Source organism: Protopterus annectens, chromosome 13.part0 (assembly GCF_019279795.1).
Source record: "Protopterus annectens isolate FY-2018-M chromosome 13.part0, PAN1.0, whole genome shotgun sequence".
NCBI classification, from domain to species: domain Eukaryota; kingdom Metazoa; phylum Chordata; order Ceratodontiformes; family Protopteridae; genus Protopterus; species Protopterus annectens.
This window is the reverse complement of record NC_056747.1, coordinates 1081361731-1081376137: the sequence shown is the minus strand read 5'-3', so window position 1 is coordinate 1081376137 and position 14407 is coordinate 1081361731.

Below are 14407 nucleotides of genomic sequence, written 5' to 3'. Positions count from 1 at the left end.
ATGACAGACAAGACAGGCAAGACAGCATACAGGGGCAGTATATGACACATGTGAGGGGTAAACACCTTGGATGGGGAGGGGTGTTTGGAATTCAGAAGCCCATGAGCCCCCAAATGGAAACAGTGGGACTGAGGTCCCCACCCATGGGCAGTTGCCACTGCACCTTCACGGCCCCAAAGGTGGCTGTGCTGGGGGCTGGGTAGGAGGGGCAGGCTTACCCTCTAAATGTGCCATGTGGCCCTCAAGCTGGTGTAGCTGATCTCCAAAGTTCCTGTGGAACTCGCTATGCACCAGACCCAGGACCTGATGACGGGTGACAGTTTCCTGTCGTGCCCTCTTCCAGTGGGGGGGGTGAACCCCATCCCCTGAGGCAGTTCCACTTGAAGGTGGTGCAGGACCAGCGGACGAGGAGGTCCCGGGGTGGGACCTAGATGTGCTGGTGCCCAGTGCCATGGCCAGGTGAGATGGGAGAGGTGGGTCAGCTAGGACCGGCCTTCCCAAACATGCTATGGTGTTTCAATTTTAAAACATATATGGGTTAGTAACAGTCAGTACATTCCAGGATTAGGAATAACAGCATGCATAGATATTTCCATTAAACCAAAACACCACATTTGGACAGTTGCATAGCAAACAAAACACATGCATATATGGAACCACAGTGGCCATTTCAACAGCATGCAGGTTACATTGATGGCAGCATGCCACCAATGTGGGAATATATCAACATGGCACATGCATAGAAACACATTTCAATATTTATCAAACAATAGGACATATGTCCAAACAGTAGATATAATTGTACACATACCCATTAAGTTGTGTATTTAGATTAATGTGGCAGATATGGTGGAAGGGGGGGAGAGATGTCAGTTAACGACTTGTATATCCCTGTAGTTCTCACTACTTTTTTAGTCACTACTGTAATCTGTACCTCAGGTATTATTACATTACCCTATGGCCTTAGTTTGGACAGTGGTATATTTGTAGACAACTATATACATGAACTGTGTTTTACCTGCAGTATAAATGTATACATTCTTACCTGTTATAGCTGTGGAGGTATTGTTTGTTAACACTACCTGACTGTTTTTACGCATATTTCCAGATTCCAGGATGTATTGTTTTAATATATATACATATATATATATATATATATATATATATATATATATATATATATATATATATATATATATATATATATATATATATATATATATATATATATATATAAAATTGCACTTTATTCATCTGCTTTTACTGTATTTGTGTTTCTTCCTACTTTATTACGGGGGCATTGACTACAACTCTGATCTGTGATATATAACAATAAGTATCCTTTTCTGTGCTTTTAAACTGTTTTTTGAGTGTATCTGCTTTATTTTCTGAAAAATAAATATATATATATATATATATATATATATATATATATATATATATATATATATATATATATATATATATACTTGCTTCCCGCCTTTCTAAGCTAGTATAGTCCAGTTTTCAGGTTAGTGCTGAATTCAGGGCTGTGTTACAAATCTCTGTGTTTGCCCATACCTTACTTGGATTGAAGGAAGTTTCTCTGTTCACCTGTGAGAGACGGGATCTTTGAGCAGTCTATCTGTCCCTGGAGGAGTGGTTTCAGCCCAGCAATAAGTAGTTTATTGGCCATTTTGGGCTAATTTCTATCTCTTTCATTTCCCTGCTATAAATACCGTATTTGCCCGGTTTTGCTTGCTGTGCAGCACCAGTTAGCTAGGGTAAAACTATTCCTGGCTCCACAAAGTCTCCTCTTCAATTTTTTCCTTGGAACTAGACAAACTTTCAACTTAAGTACTCAAGCCATTCATTTCTCAGCCCGACACTTGCTCAAAACTTATAGCAAGCACTTATAAACCCTAGCATTAGACCCTCCTGTACTGTACAGAAAGGCAAGGCTCTCTATTCGACCTTACCAGCCATCCAGTAAAATAGTTCACTGTACCTTTCCAGGCATGTCCAAAGGGCAGAGTCTGGTGTACTCTCCAATCCAACTGGTGAATATGGGCATTTTTGAGGCAATGTTACAACTGCCTAATGTACACAGACAACCCCCTCCTTCTACCACCAAACATTAATACATGCAAGAGATGCAGTTGAACAGCCAAACTAGAGGCTAAACTCTTTCAACCCAAGACTGGATCAGACAGTCAAGAGGGGAAGGGAAATACTTGCATCACACCACCAGCCTTACATAGACCCATTAAACCAGCACCGGCAAAAAACACACTTAAATACATGAAAACATACTCGGAGGCTCTAAATAAAAATTTGCAAAACCAACAGAGACCTCCAAAGCAAACATCCAAGCAACCTCCACCCCCAACACAAACCATGAAATACATACTTCACAAAACCAGTGTGCCTTGCTATCACAGCCCTTAAGGCAAAATAACATACCCAGCATACTAGTAATAGGTGACTCTATAGTCAGGCACACTGACGTCCCACTCACTAGGCTGAATAAGGAGAAGGTTACTTTTAGCTGTCTGTTGGGTGCAAGGATCTGCCACATAACACAAGCACTCAGGTCACTCAAGAATGAGTACAAATATGACTGTGTCATTGTCCATGTTGGTGTGAATGACCTCCCTGGACTGCATGAAGAGAGACATGGAAGAGCTCTCTGATCACGTAGACCAGGCCGGTATGACCGTGACCCTCAGTAGCATCCTGCCCTCACCAAGAATGATACCATGGTATAAAGAAAAAATTCTCAATTTCAACAATTGACTAAGTTTCTGGTGTCATTCAAAGGGGATGCAGTGTCTGTCCACCTGGGATAACATGCTAGACAAGCCACGCTGCTTCACTAGAGACGTCTTGCGCCTGTCACCCTTAGGCTTTCAAATACTGGCCAAGGCTCTTGCCACCTCCATAGTGCCTTTTTTAGGCAACGCTTAAAAGACAAACCCACTGCTGTAAAAACACAAGTAACAAAAAACTGAGGGTAATGCTACTCAATGCCAGAAGTCTCAACCTCAAAATGCATGCACTCGAGGCACTCCTCAGTATGGAGAAAATTGATATATGTGCAGTAACAGAAACCTGGTTTAAGGATCCAGAGAGCACCCCAGCACTACCAGGCTACAACTTATACCATACATTTCGGCCACAGAACCCAAACCAAAATACAAAAGGCAGGGGTGTATCCATATTCATCAAGGATACTCACACCTCTAAGTTAGTGGCACAGCACAATGCTTCAGAGATCATCCGCGTGCAACTAACAATGGGCAAAACTGCAATTCAAATTGTAGCTTTTTACAGATCACCCACCATGTCCCAGGACTCCCATTCCGTGTTTCTGGAATCACTGGGAAACATAAAGGTCCTACCAAACACCCTAACATTGGGTGATTTCAATTACCAAAACATTAACTGGGAGAATTACGCAAGTACTAACTCCCTTGCCCAACTTTTCCTAGAATTTATAAACTCAAATGTCCTGGTTCAACTGGTCAACACTCCCACCAGAGGTGACAACATATTGGACCTGGTCATCACCAACATGGGTGACCGGTGCTTCACACCGAAGGTCAATCCCTCGCTGGTTAGATCTGACCATAAACAAATTACTTTGGATATCCATATTCTGGCCCCACCCCCGGACAAGAAAACCACCATAAAAAACTTTTCAAAAGCAAACTTCACATTACTTAAGACCGAGGTGGAAAGTTTCAAAGCCCCCATGCTGAAGGATAACACCGTCCAAGCTGCAAAATCCTTTACTAATGCATTCTATGGGCAGCTACAAGAATGCATGGATCGTGCCATCCCAAGCAATACCAAGACTCACTCCTCCAAGAAACCAGTCTGGTGGACTCCTGCCATAAACAAGCTATACAATAGAATGAGGAAACTTGTACAGAAAAGAGTAAAATACCAAGAAGGGAATACATCCCTGATCAGTATCAGCAAGAAACTACGATCCCTCATAAAATCATCCAAGGTGGGCTTTGAAAGAAAAATTGCCAAGGTCTCCAAAGATAACCACAAGGCATTCTTTAGCTATGTCAAGAATCTAAGTGTCAATGCTCAGATCTGCTTGAAGTTAGTGCAGAATGGCACAAAATAGACTGAACCAACTGTTATCGCCAACATCCTGGCAGACAGGTTCAGCACAAACTTCACCCCCCTCTCACCCCCAAAAGGGCCCATAACCATACCAGAAGAATGCAGAGTTCCTAAAATCACAGACACTCAGGTTAAAATAGCCCTCTCCAAAGCCAAAAACACAGCATCAATGGGACCAGACAGTGTCCCAGGCTGCATCCTACACGAGCTCAAAGACGAACTAACCCCTCACCTAAACACACTGTTCAAACTCTGCCTCTCCACAGGGTACATACCCATAGAGTGGTGCACAGCAATGGTTATTCCACTCCACAAAGGTGGAGCCACAACAGACCCCAGGAACTATCGTGCTATAAGCCTGACTAGCTTGGTCTGCAAGGCTATGGAGTGCATCATCATGGAACTCATTAACAAAGACATTGGGAAACTCCAAACACTGGACCCTATCCAGTTTGGCTTTGTTAACGGCAGATCATGCCTCCTAAACCTGGTGGACTTCTTTGAGACAGTTACAAAGGCTATAGACGAGGGAAAGATTGTACTCACAGCCTACCTAGACCTCGCTAAGGCCTTCGACACCATTCCCCATTCTGGTATTATAGACAAGCTCATCAGCCTGAACATAAACCCCTACATCACAAGACGGGTTGCTAACTGGCTCTCGGACAGAACCCACGTGGTGAGAGTTGTGGGAGCTAGGTCTGACTCTAAATGGGTTACTAGTGGCATTCTCCAGGGCTCAGTCCTGGGACTCCTCCTGTCCGGCATATACTTCTCAGAGGTACAAGCAAGCACAGGAGGGCTATGGCTGACCAAGTTTGCAGATGACTGCAAACTAGGGGCTATAATTGACTCTCTGGCTGACACAGACATCCTCCAAAAGGGTCTCACTGAGACGGATATCTGGTGTCAAAATCATGGCCTCAAGTTAAATGCCAAAAAGTGCATAGTCATCCCCTTTGGAAAAAACAAAGTACCCACAAACTACCACATAGGTGGTAGTCCCCTAAATACGGAAGATGTAATAAGGGATCTGGGGACCCAAGTAGATAGTAATCTCACCTTTGATAATCACATTGCCAATGTGGTTAGAAAATCCATCTACGTGTCTCACCTAATCACAAAAGGGTTCACATCCAGATCAAAAGAGATCATTGTGCCCCTCTACTCAACAATCAGACCCATCATAGAGTACAGCGCCCCATTTGGGATGTACCTTACAAGACACCTGCAACAGCTGGAAAGACCACAGAAGTACCTCACCAAGAGGATCACTGGCCTCAAACAGATGCCCTATGCAGCTCGACTGAAGAAACTCCAGTTGTACTCGGTTGCATACCGCCTACTCAGAGGTGATCTCTGCCTGACATACAAGGCCATGACCAACCCAGAATTGATGGACATGCTCCACCTGAAGAAAACCTTATCCCCTCGAGCCACACACTCTAGGGATCTAAACCTCACTGCAATAATAAATAGGATGTGCTGGAGGGATAGATTCCTGTCCCCGAGACTTCCCATGCTTTGGAACAAGATTCCAATCTACATTAGGCAGAGCTCCTCACTAACAATCTTCAAAAGAAACCTTGACGAGTGGATGGGAAACAGAAAGTTTACCTCGGGAATCACTTCAGTGGCTCTGCTGGACAGAGGCACAGGGAACTAATCTAAGGGTGCGGCAAAAGCCAACACATTCTGGCTAGGCTTATAAATGCCTTTGGGCAGATAGCTTAGTACCAACCTATGAACCTATGAACCTCTCAATCACTTACTGCACACACTCTGGTCAAGGCTTGACAACATGCAGGTGGAACTAGGACATATTTTGACAATTGTCCTCATAAACATTTGGTGAGTTGTTACAATGACAGGTTTGTTTTCATATACATTTTCTAAATATTTACAGGTCTGACAGTCAGTTATATGTCATTAAAAGCTGCCTAAATTTCAGAGATCATCACACTGATTTGCCAGGGGGACAGGGTAAAGTACAGTTGTGCACATTTACCATAAATGTAGATGTTCGAGTGTATTCACTGTTGCAGTCATTACATTTGGGTAATCTGCTGGCAGGTTGCCATCAGTCAGCCTGATTAACAAAGTCTTGGGTCCTGCATCGGTTGCTGTCCCTTCTTCCATGACATCAGGTCGTCAGGGGTATAAAACATGCAGCTGACACCATTACATCAGTTTTATTTTGCCCCAGATGTCAGGTGCCCCCCAAATGGGGAGCAAAATATATATAAATAATTTAAAACACAAAAATATACCTCCAAACAAAAGCAAATACACCAAAAAGGCTGTTAAGTGTAGTAAAAGAAAGTAGAGGCATAGTAAGAGAAAAAACAGGGAGCTGGAGGGAGGGTAACCAGAACTGCAACAGTGAATACACTCGAACATCTACAGTTATGGTAAGTGTACACAACTGTACTATGTTCTTCGTGTTTCACTGTTGCAGTCATTACATTTGGGTAGATTTCCAAAGCTATGGTTGGGAGGATGGATTTATTCAGCATTAGGACCAGCTATAAGGCCCTGCAAAACAACAGTGGCAAAGCCAGCTCTGGATTTAGAGAAAATTAGTAAATGATAATGTTTGGTGAAAGTATGAACTGAACTCCAGGTAGCAGCTTCTAGAATATCCCTGGTAGGAACACATCTGAGAAAGGCTGTAGAAGTATATGCAGCCCTGGTGGAATGGGATCTGATCCCCTGGGGGATAGGTTTTCCATGGTGCTTTTAGCAGAAATGAATACAATGGCTTATCAGTTTGGAAATGGTTTGCTTTGAAATAGCCTTTCCCTCTGCCCCTGCAGCAAATGCTACCAGCAGCTGTTCAGATTTTCTTCAAAATTTAGTCCTGTCCAAGTAAAATCTAAGTTGTCTGTGTACATCCAATGAATGCAGAATCTGCTCCCTCTTGTTCTGTGGATTGGAAAAGAAAGTTGGCAAATGAATGGACTGATTAATAGCCTCACTGGCTACCACCTTGGGCATGAAGGATGGGCTGGTCCTGAGTGACACCCTGTCCGCAATGATGAAAGGCTCCACTGCCATAAAGGCCTGTAATTCAGAAATCCTTCTAGCCAAAGTGATTGCTAAAAGGAAGGCTGTTTTCCAGGAAAGAAATTTTAAATATGCAGTAGCAGCTGACTTGAAAGGAGGGAGAGTGAGTTTCTCCAATACAAAGTTAAGGTCCCAGGCAGGGGGTGGAGCTCTCCTGGGATGCCTCAAGTTTTTGGCCCCTCTGAGATACTGCATTAGCAGAGGATGACAGAAGATGGGGTTCTGTGTTGTAATGAGCTGAAATGGCTGAGGCATGGATTTTTATGGAAGAAAAAGACAGGACCTTGTGAAGCATCTCAGTCAAGTATTGCAAAATCTGAGGTAAATTGGGCACTGCTGTGCTTATCCCTTGAGAATGATTCCAGGCACAGAATCTTTTCCATTAGTCAGCATAAGATTTTCTAGTACTAGGTCTTCTCGCCTCCAAAATGACATCCATCACAAGTTTGCTGAGGGATGCTAAGGGGGAATTTAAGTGATTAGTCAAGCTGCAAGATTTAATGTTTGTAGCTGAGGGTGCAGAATTTGGTTGTTCTGCTGAGACAGTAAGGAAGGTGTCTGAGGCAGGTGACATGGAAAAATTTGTGACAGACTGCATAGGAGTGGGTACCAATGTTGGCAAGACCAGTTTGCAGCAATCAAAATCATTTCTGGTTTGTCCTGTTTGACATTTAGTAGAACTTTGGAGAGCAGATGCAGAGTGGGAAAGGCATAGAGTGTTAGGTTTTCCCAGCTGAAGGACAGAGCATCCACTTTCCAGGCTATTTTGTGAGGATTTCTTGTGCAAAAATTGTACAACTGGTAGTTCTGGAATGAGGCAAAAAGATCAATGTCTGGGCTCCCCCATTTGCATGTCAACATGTTGAAAATCCGTGGTTCCAGTTTCCATTCGTATGGGTCCATAATCCAGATTGTAGCTTGCTACAGACCCTCCACCATGCCCCAGGATTCCCACTCCTCTTTTCCTGATACACTGGAAAATATTAAGGTACAACCCAACACTCTAAATAATGGGTGATTTCAACTACCCTACCATTAACTGGGAAAACTACTCATGTACCAACTCTTTTGCTCAACGTTTTCTGGAAATCATCAATTCCAATGTTTTGGATCAACGTATCCACACACCCACCAGGGGCAGCAATATCCTAGACCTGGTCATCACCAACATAGGTGAACGGTGTTCCACACCAGAGGTCAGCTCCTCGTTGGTCAGATCCGACCACCAGCTAATCATCCTAGACATCCACATCCCGCTCCCACCACCCATTAGGAAAACAACCGTAACAAATTTCTCCAAAGCCAACTTCACGCTTCTTAAGACAGAAGTGGCAAACTTCACGACACCCATGCAGATGGAGAATCTTGGTACAACTGCTGAATCTTACACAAATGCACTTTATAAGCACTTACACGAGTGCATGGATCATGCTATCCCTAACAGAACAAAGATGCTATCCTCCAAAAAATGGAAGCCAATCTGGTGGTCTTCTGCCATAAACAAACTCTACAACAGAAGAAAGAAACTGTTGCAAAAAAGAGTAAAATCCCACAATTGGAGGAATTCCCTGGTCAGCTTCAGTAAGAAGCTGAGATCCCTCATAAAGTCCTCCAAAGCTAGTTATGAAAACAAAATTGCCACTGATTCTAAAGACAAGCACAAAGCATTCTATAGCTATGTCAAAAATCTCAATGGCAACACTCAGATCTGCTCTGAGTTACAGCACAATGACTCTAAATAGACAGAACCGACTGATATTGCCAACATCCTGGCAGACAGGTTCAGTGCTAACTTTACCCCCCTCTCACCCCCTAAAGGGCCCATCTTTATACCAGAAGAATGCAAAGTTCCTGTAATCACGGCTGCACAGGTAAAAACTTCACTCTCCAAAGCCAAGAACACAGCATCCATGGGACCTGACAACATCCCAGGCTGCCTTCTACATGAAGTACAGAATGAACTGGCACACCACCTAAGTACCATGTTCAATCATAGCCTCACCTCAGGCTTTGTGCCCATTGAATGGTGCACCGCGACAGTTATCCCACTCCACAAAGGTGGGGGGGGGCACAACAGACCCCGGGAACTACCGCCTTATTAGCCTGAAGAGCCTCGTCTGCAAGGCCATGGAATGTACAGGTTCATAGGTTCATAGGATCATAGGTTCATAGGTTCATAGGTTCATACTAGGCTATCTGCCCTAGGGCATTTATAAGCCTAGCCAGAGTATGTTTGGCTTTTGCCACCCATTTTAAATTAATTTTGCTATGCCCTTTTTCGAGGTTAGTATACTGTGCCTCTGTCTAACAGTGACACAGAAGTGATACCTGGGGTAAACCTACGATCTCCTATTCACTCATCAAGATTCCTCTTGAAGAGAGTCAATGAGGGACTCTGCCTAACCTGGACTGGGATTTTATTCTAGAGTGAAGGGAGCCTCTGGGTTATGAATCTGTCCCTCCAGCATGTCCTATTTATTTCAGTGCTGAGGTTCAAGTCTCTCGAGCGTGTAGCTCGATGGGATTTGGATTTTCTGAGGTGCAGCATGTCCATTAATTCCGGGTTGGACGTGGCTTTATACTTCAGGCACAGATCGCCTCGGAGCAGGTGGTATGCCACTGAGTAGAGCTGGAGTTTCTTTAACCGGGAAGCATATGGCATCTTTTTGAGCCCTTTGATCCTCTTGGTGAGGTACTTTTAGTGTCTTTCCAGTTGCTGCAGGTGTCTGGTAAGGTACATCCTAAAAGGGGCATTGTACTCAATTATGGGCCTGATGAGGGATGAGTAAAGAGGCACGATGACCTCCCCTGATCTAGATGTTAATCCCTTCATGATTAGGTGGGCTATATAAAATGTTTTTCTAACCACTTTGGCCGCGTGGTTTTCAAATGAGCGATTGCTATCAACTTGGGTCCCCAGGTCCCTAATTACTTCTTCCGTACTTAATGGATTACCACCAATGTGGTAATTTGTGGGCACTTTGTTTTTGCCAAAGGGGATGACTATACACTTTTTGGCATTTAGCTTGAGGCCATGGCTCTGGCACCAGTTGTCTGTTTCTATGAGGCCCTTTTGTAGGATGCTTGTGTCGGCTGGAGAGTCGATTATGGCACCTAGTTTGCAGTCATCTGTGAACTTGGTCAGCCACAGTCCTTCCGTGTTGGCCTGTACCACCGAGAAATATATACCGAACAAGAGAGGTCCCAGGACTGAGCCTTGTGGGATGCCACTTGTAACTGGTTTGGAGTCTGACATGGCTCCAGCAATTCTAACTATGTGGGCTCTGTCCTTGAGCCAGTTTGCAACCCATCTAGTGACATAGGGGTTTATATTTAAGCTGGTTAGCTTATCTATAATGCCCAAGTGGGGTATTGTATCAAAGGCTTTTGCGAGGTCCAGGTAGGCTGTGTGGACCACCTTCCCCTCGCCAATGGCCTTGGTGACTGTTTCAAAGAAATTGACCAGGTTTAAGAGGCAGGATCTGCCCTTAACAAAGCTGAACTGGGTAGGATCCAGTGTCTGTAGGTCCCCAATATCTTTATTTATGAGGTCCACGATGATCCTTTCCATAGCCTTGCAGACCAAGCTAGTCAGGCATATGGGGCGATAGTTTCCAGGATCCGTTGAGGCACCACCTTTGTGGAGAGGGACCACTGTTGCTGTACACCACTCTTTGGGTACATATCCTGTAGTAAGGCTGAAATGGAACAGTAGTTTAATGTTTGGGTTTAGCTCTTCTTGGAGTTCATGTAGGACACAGCCTGGGACACCGTCTGGTCCCATTGATGCTGTGTTTTTTGCTTTGGAGAGGGCGGCTCTTACCTGAGCATCTGAGATGTCGGGGGGCAGCACTCTGCTGGGATAGATATTTGCATTTTTGGTGGAGAGGGGTGAGAGAAGTTTTGCTGAACCTGTCAGCTAGGATGTTGGCAATGTCTGTGGGTTCGGTGTATTTTTTGTCATTTTAGACTAATTCTGAGCATATCTGGGAATTCCCACCCAGGTTCCTAACATAACTAAAGAAAGCCTTGTGATTATTCTTAGTGTCCTGTGCAATTTTTCTCTCGAAGCTGGCCTTAGACGATTTTATGAGTGCCCATAGTTTTTTGCTAATACTGATCAGAGATGCCTTCCCTTTTTGGGATTTTGCTCTATCATGTAGTAGCTTCCTCCTTCTATTGTATAGTTTGTTTATGGCTGGGGTCCACCAGACAGGACGCCTGCCTTTGGAGGATTGGGTCTTGGTTTTATTTGGGATTGCATGATCCATGCATTCCTGAAGGTGTTCATAGAATGCGTTTATAAAGGATTCTGTGGTCTGGGCCGTATTTTCCACAGGCCCGGGGGCTTTGAAGGATTCCACCTCAGTTTTGAGGAGTGTGAAATTTGCTTTAGAGACATTTTTCACTGTGGTTTTCTGGGCAGGGTGTGGGGTTGGGATGTGAATATCCAGTTTATGGTCTGATCTTACCAGTGAGGGATACACTTCTAGTCTGGAGCATAGAGCCCCCATGTTGGTGATGATCAGGTCCAGTATGTTTTCCCCTCTTGTGGGAGTGGTAACAAGTTGTTCCATAGCATTTGAGTTTATAAATTCTAGGAACCTTTGGGCTAGGGTGTTGGAGCTAGAGTAATGCTCCCAGTTTATGTTTGGGTAGTTGAAGTCGCGCAATATAAAGGTGTTTGGAGAGAACTTCATATTTTTCAGTGTTCTCAGGAAGGCCGAGTGGGGTTCCTGGGTTTGGGAGGGTGCTCTGTAGCAGGCTATAAACTGGAAGGCAGTTTTACCCACTGTTAGTTGCACATAGATAGTCTCTGATGCTTCGGGCTGTGCCACCAACCTGGAGGTGTGGGTATCTTTGACGAATATTGATACTCCCCCTCCTTTTGTGGTTCAGTCCAAGTTTTGGGGATGAAAAGCATGGTATGAGGTATATGAGGTATAACCTGGTAGTGCTGGGGTGCTCTCGGGAGCCTTGAGCCAGGTTTCTGTTATTGCATATATCGATGTTCTCCATGCTACGGAGAGTTTTAAGTGCGTGCATCTTGAGGTTTAGACTTCTGGTGTTGAGTAGCATTACTCTTAGTTTCTTATCCCTTGTGAAACCTATGGAGGTGGGTTTGTCTTTTGAGCCTTGCCTAAGAAAGGCACTATCATCAGTATCATCATGGAACTCATAAACAAAGACATTGGAGATCTCCAAACTCTGGACTCCACAGAGTTTGGGTTTCTAAAACACAGATCATGTCTCCTAAACCTGATAGACTTCTTTGAAATAGTCACCAAAGCCATAGATGAGGGTAAGGTGGTTCAACCAGCCTATCTAGATCTCGCCAAGGTGTTCAACACCATCCCCCACTTTGGAATTATAGATAAACTCACTAAACTAGGTATAAATCCCTATGTCACAAGATGGGTTGCCAACTGGCTTTCTGACAGAGCCCACACCTTGAAAGTAGCAGACTCTAAATCAGACTTCAGACCAGTAACAAGTGGAGTACCACAGGGTTCAGTCCTGGGTCCTCTCCTGTTTGGTATCTACTTCTCTGAAGTACAGGCTAACACAGAAGGTCTTTGGCTTACTAAATTCGCAGATGACTGCAAACTAGGAGCCATAATTGAAACTCCTAACGATGTGGACATCCTACAAACGGGCCTCACTGAGACAGATGCCTGGTGTCAAAGACATGGCCTCAAGCTCAATGCCAAAAAGTGTATTGTCATCCCCTTTGGTAAAAACTCTGTACCCATGAACTACCACATAGGCGGTAGTCTACGTAACACCAAAAGTGTGATAAGAGACCTTGGGACACAGGTGGACAGTAGTCTCTCCTTTGATAATCACATCGCCACAATGGTCAGGAAATCCTTCTACTTGGCACACCTCATCACAAAAGGTTTCTCATCCAGAAAAAAGAGGTCATTGTTCCCCTCTACTCATCACTCATTAGTCCCATTATAGAGTACAATGCTCCTTTTGGTATGTACCTCACAAGACATCTACAACAACTGGAAAGGCCGCAAAAATACCTCACAAAGAGGATTACTGGCCTCAAACAGATGCCTTATGCAGACTGCCTCTAAAAACTCCAGCTTTACTCCGTCGCATATCGCCTACTCAGAGGTGATCTCTGCCTAACATACAAAGCTATGTCATACTCAGAGCTGTTGGACATGCTCCACTTAAAGAAATCCCAATCCCTCTGAGCTACATGCTCTAGGGACATTAACCTTGTCACCACAATAAACAGAACATGTTGGAGGGATAGATTCCTGTCCCAGTGACTTCCCATACTCTGGAACAGACTACCTATCTTTGTCAAACAGAGCTTCTCATTAACACTATTCAAGAAACATCTTGATGATTGGATGGGTAATATGAAATTCACTCCGGGGATCACTTCTGTGGTTCTGCTTGACAGGGGCACAGGAAAATAGTTTTCTTGGGTGGCAAAAGCCAGGGTACCTTTTTGGCTAATCTTGTATAGGCCCTAGGGCCAATAGCCTAGTACCTACCTATGAACCTATGAACCTATGTCCATGAGATTTCTCTTAGTTCATCTGCCAAAATATTCCGCTTTCCTGGCAGGAACTGAGCTTGTAGTTGTACTTGATAGCTCAAGGCCATATTCCACAATGCCATTGATAGTCTGCAGAGGGGGTAGGAATGTCTACCCCCCTGCTTGTTTATGTACCACATAACTGTGGTGTTGTCCATCTTTACCATTAGTTGTCCTGGATGAAGGTAGTCCTTGAAGGCTGTCAGTGCATTCTGTACAGCTAGCATTTCTTTTTGATTGCTATGAAGGTGCATTTGATTTGGGCTCAATTTGCCCTGAATGCGCTTCCCTGCCAAATGAGCCTCCCATGCATAGTCTGATGCGTCTGTAGTTAGGGTTTGGGCGGCAGGGGGTGGTGTGAATAGGTTCATAGGTTCATAGGTTCATACTAGGCTATCTGCCCGAGGGCTGCCATATAAGCCCCTAGCCTTTGTTTTGGCTGTTTACCATACCCCTTTTAGTAGGGGAAACTATCCCCTTTTTTTTGCTGTCCCTCTGCCGAGCAGTGACACTGAGGGCCTCTGCCCACCATAGGAACTCTAGTTGCAGGCAAGGAATGATAGGAATCATTGTTTCCAGGCTGTGACAATGTTGACTCCATAAATTTTTAAGTACCACTGAAGTTTCTTCATATGCAGTCTTGCATATGGAATTAGAAGA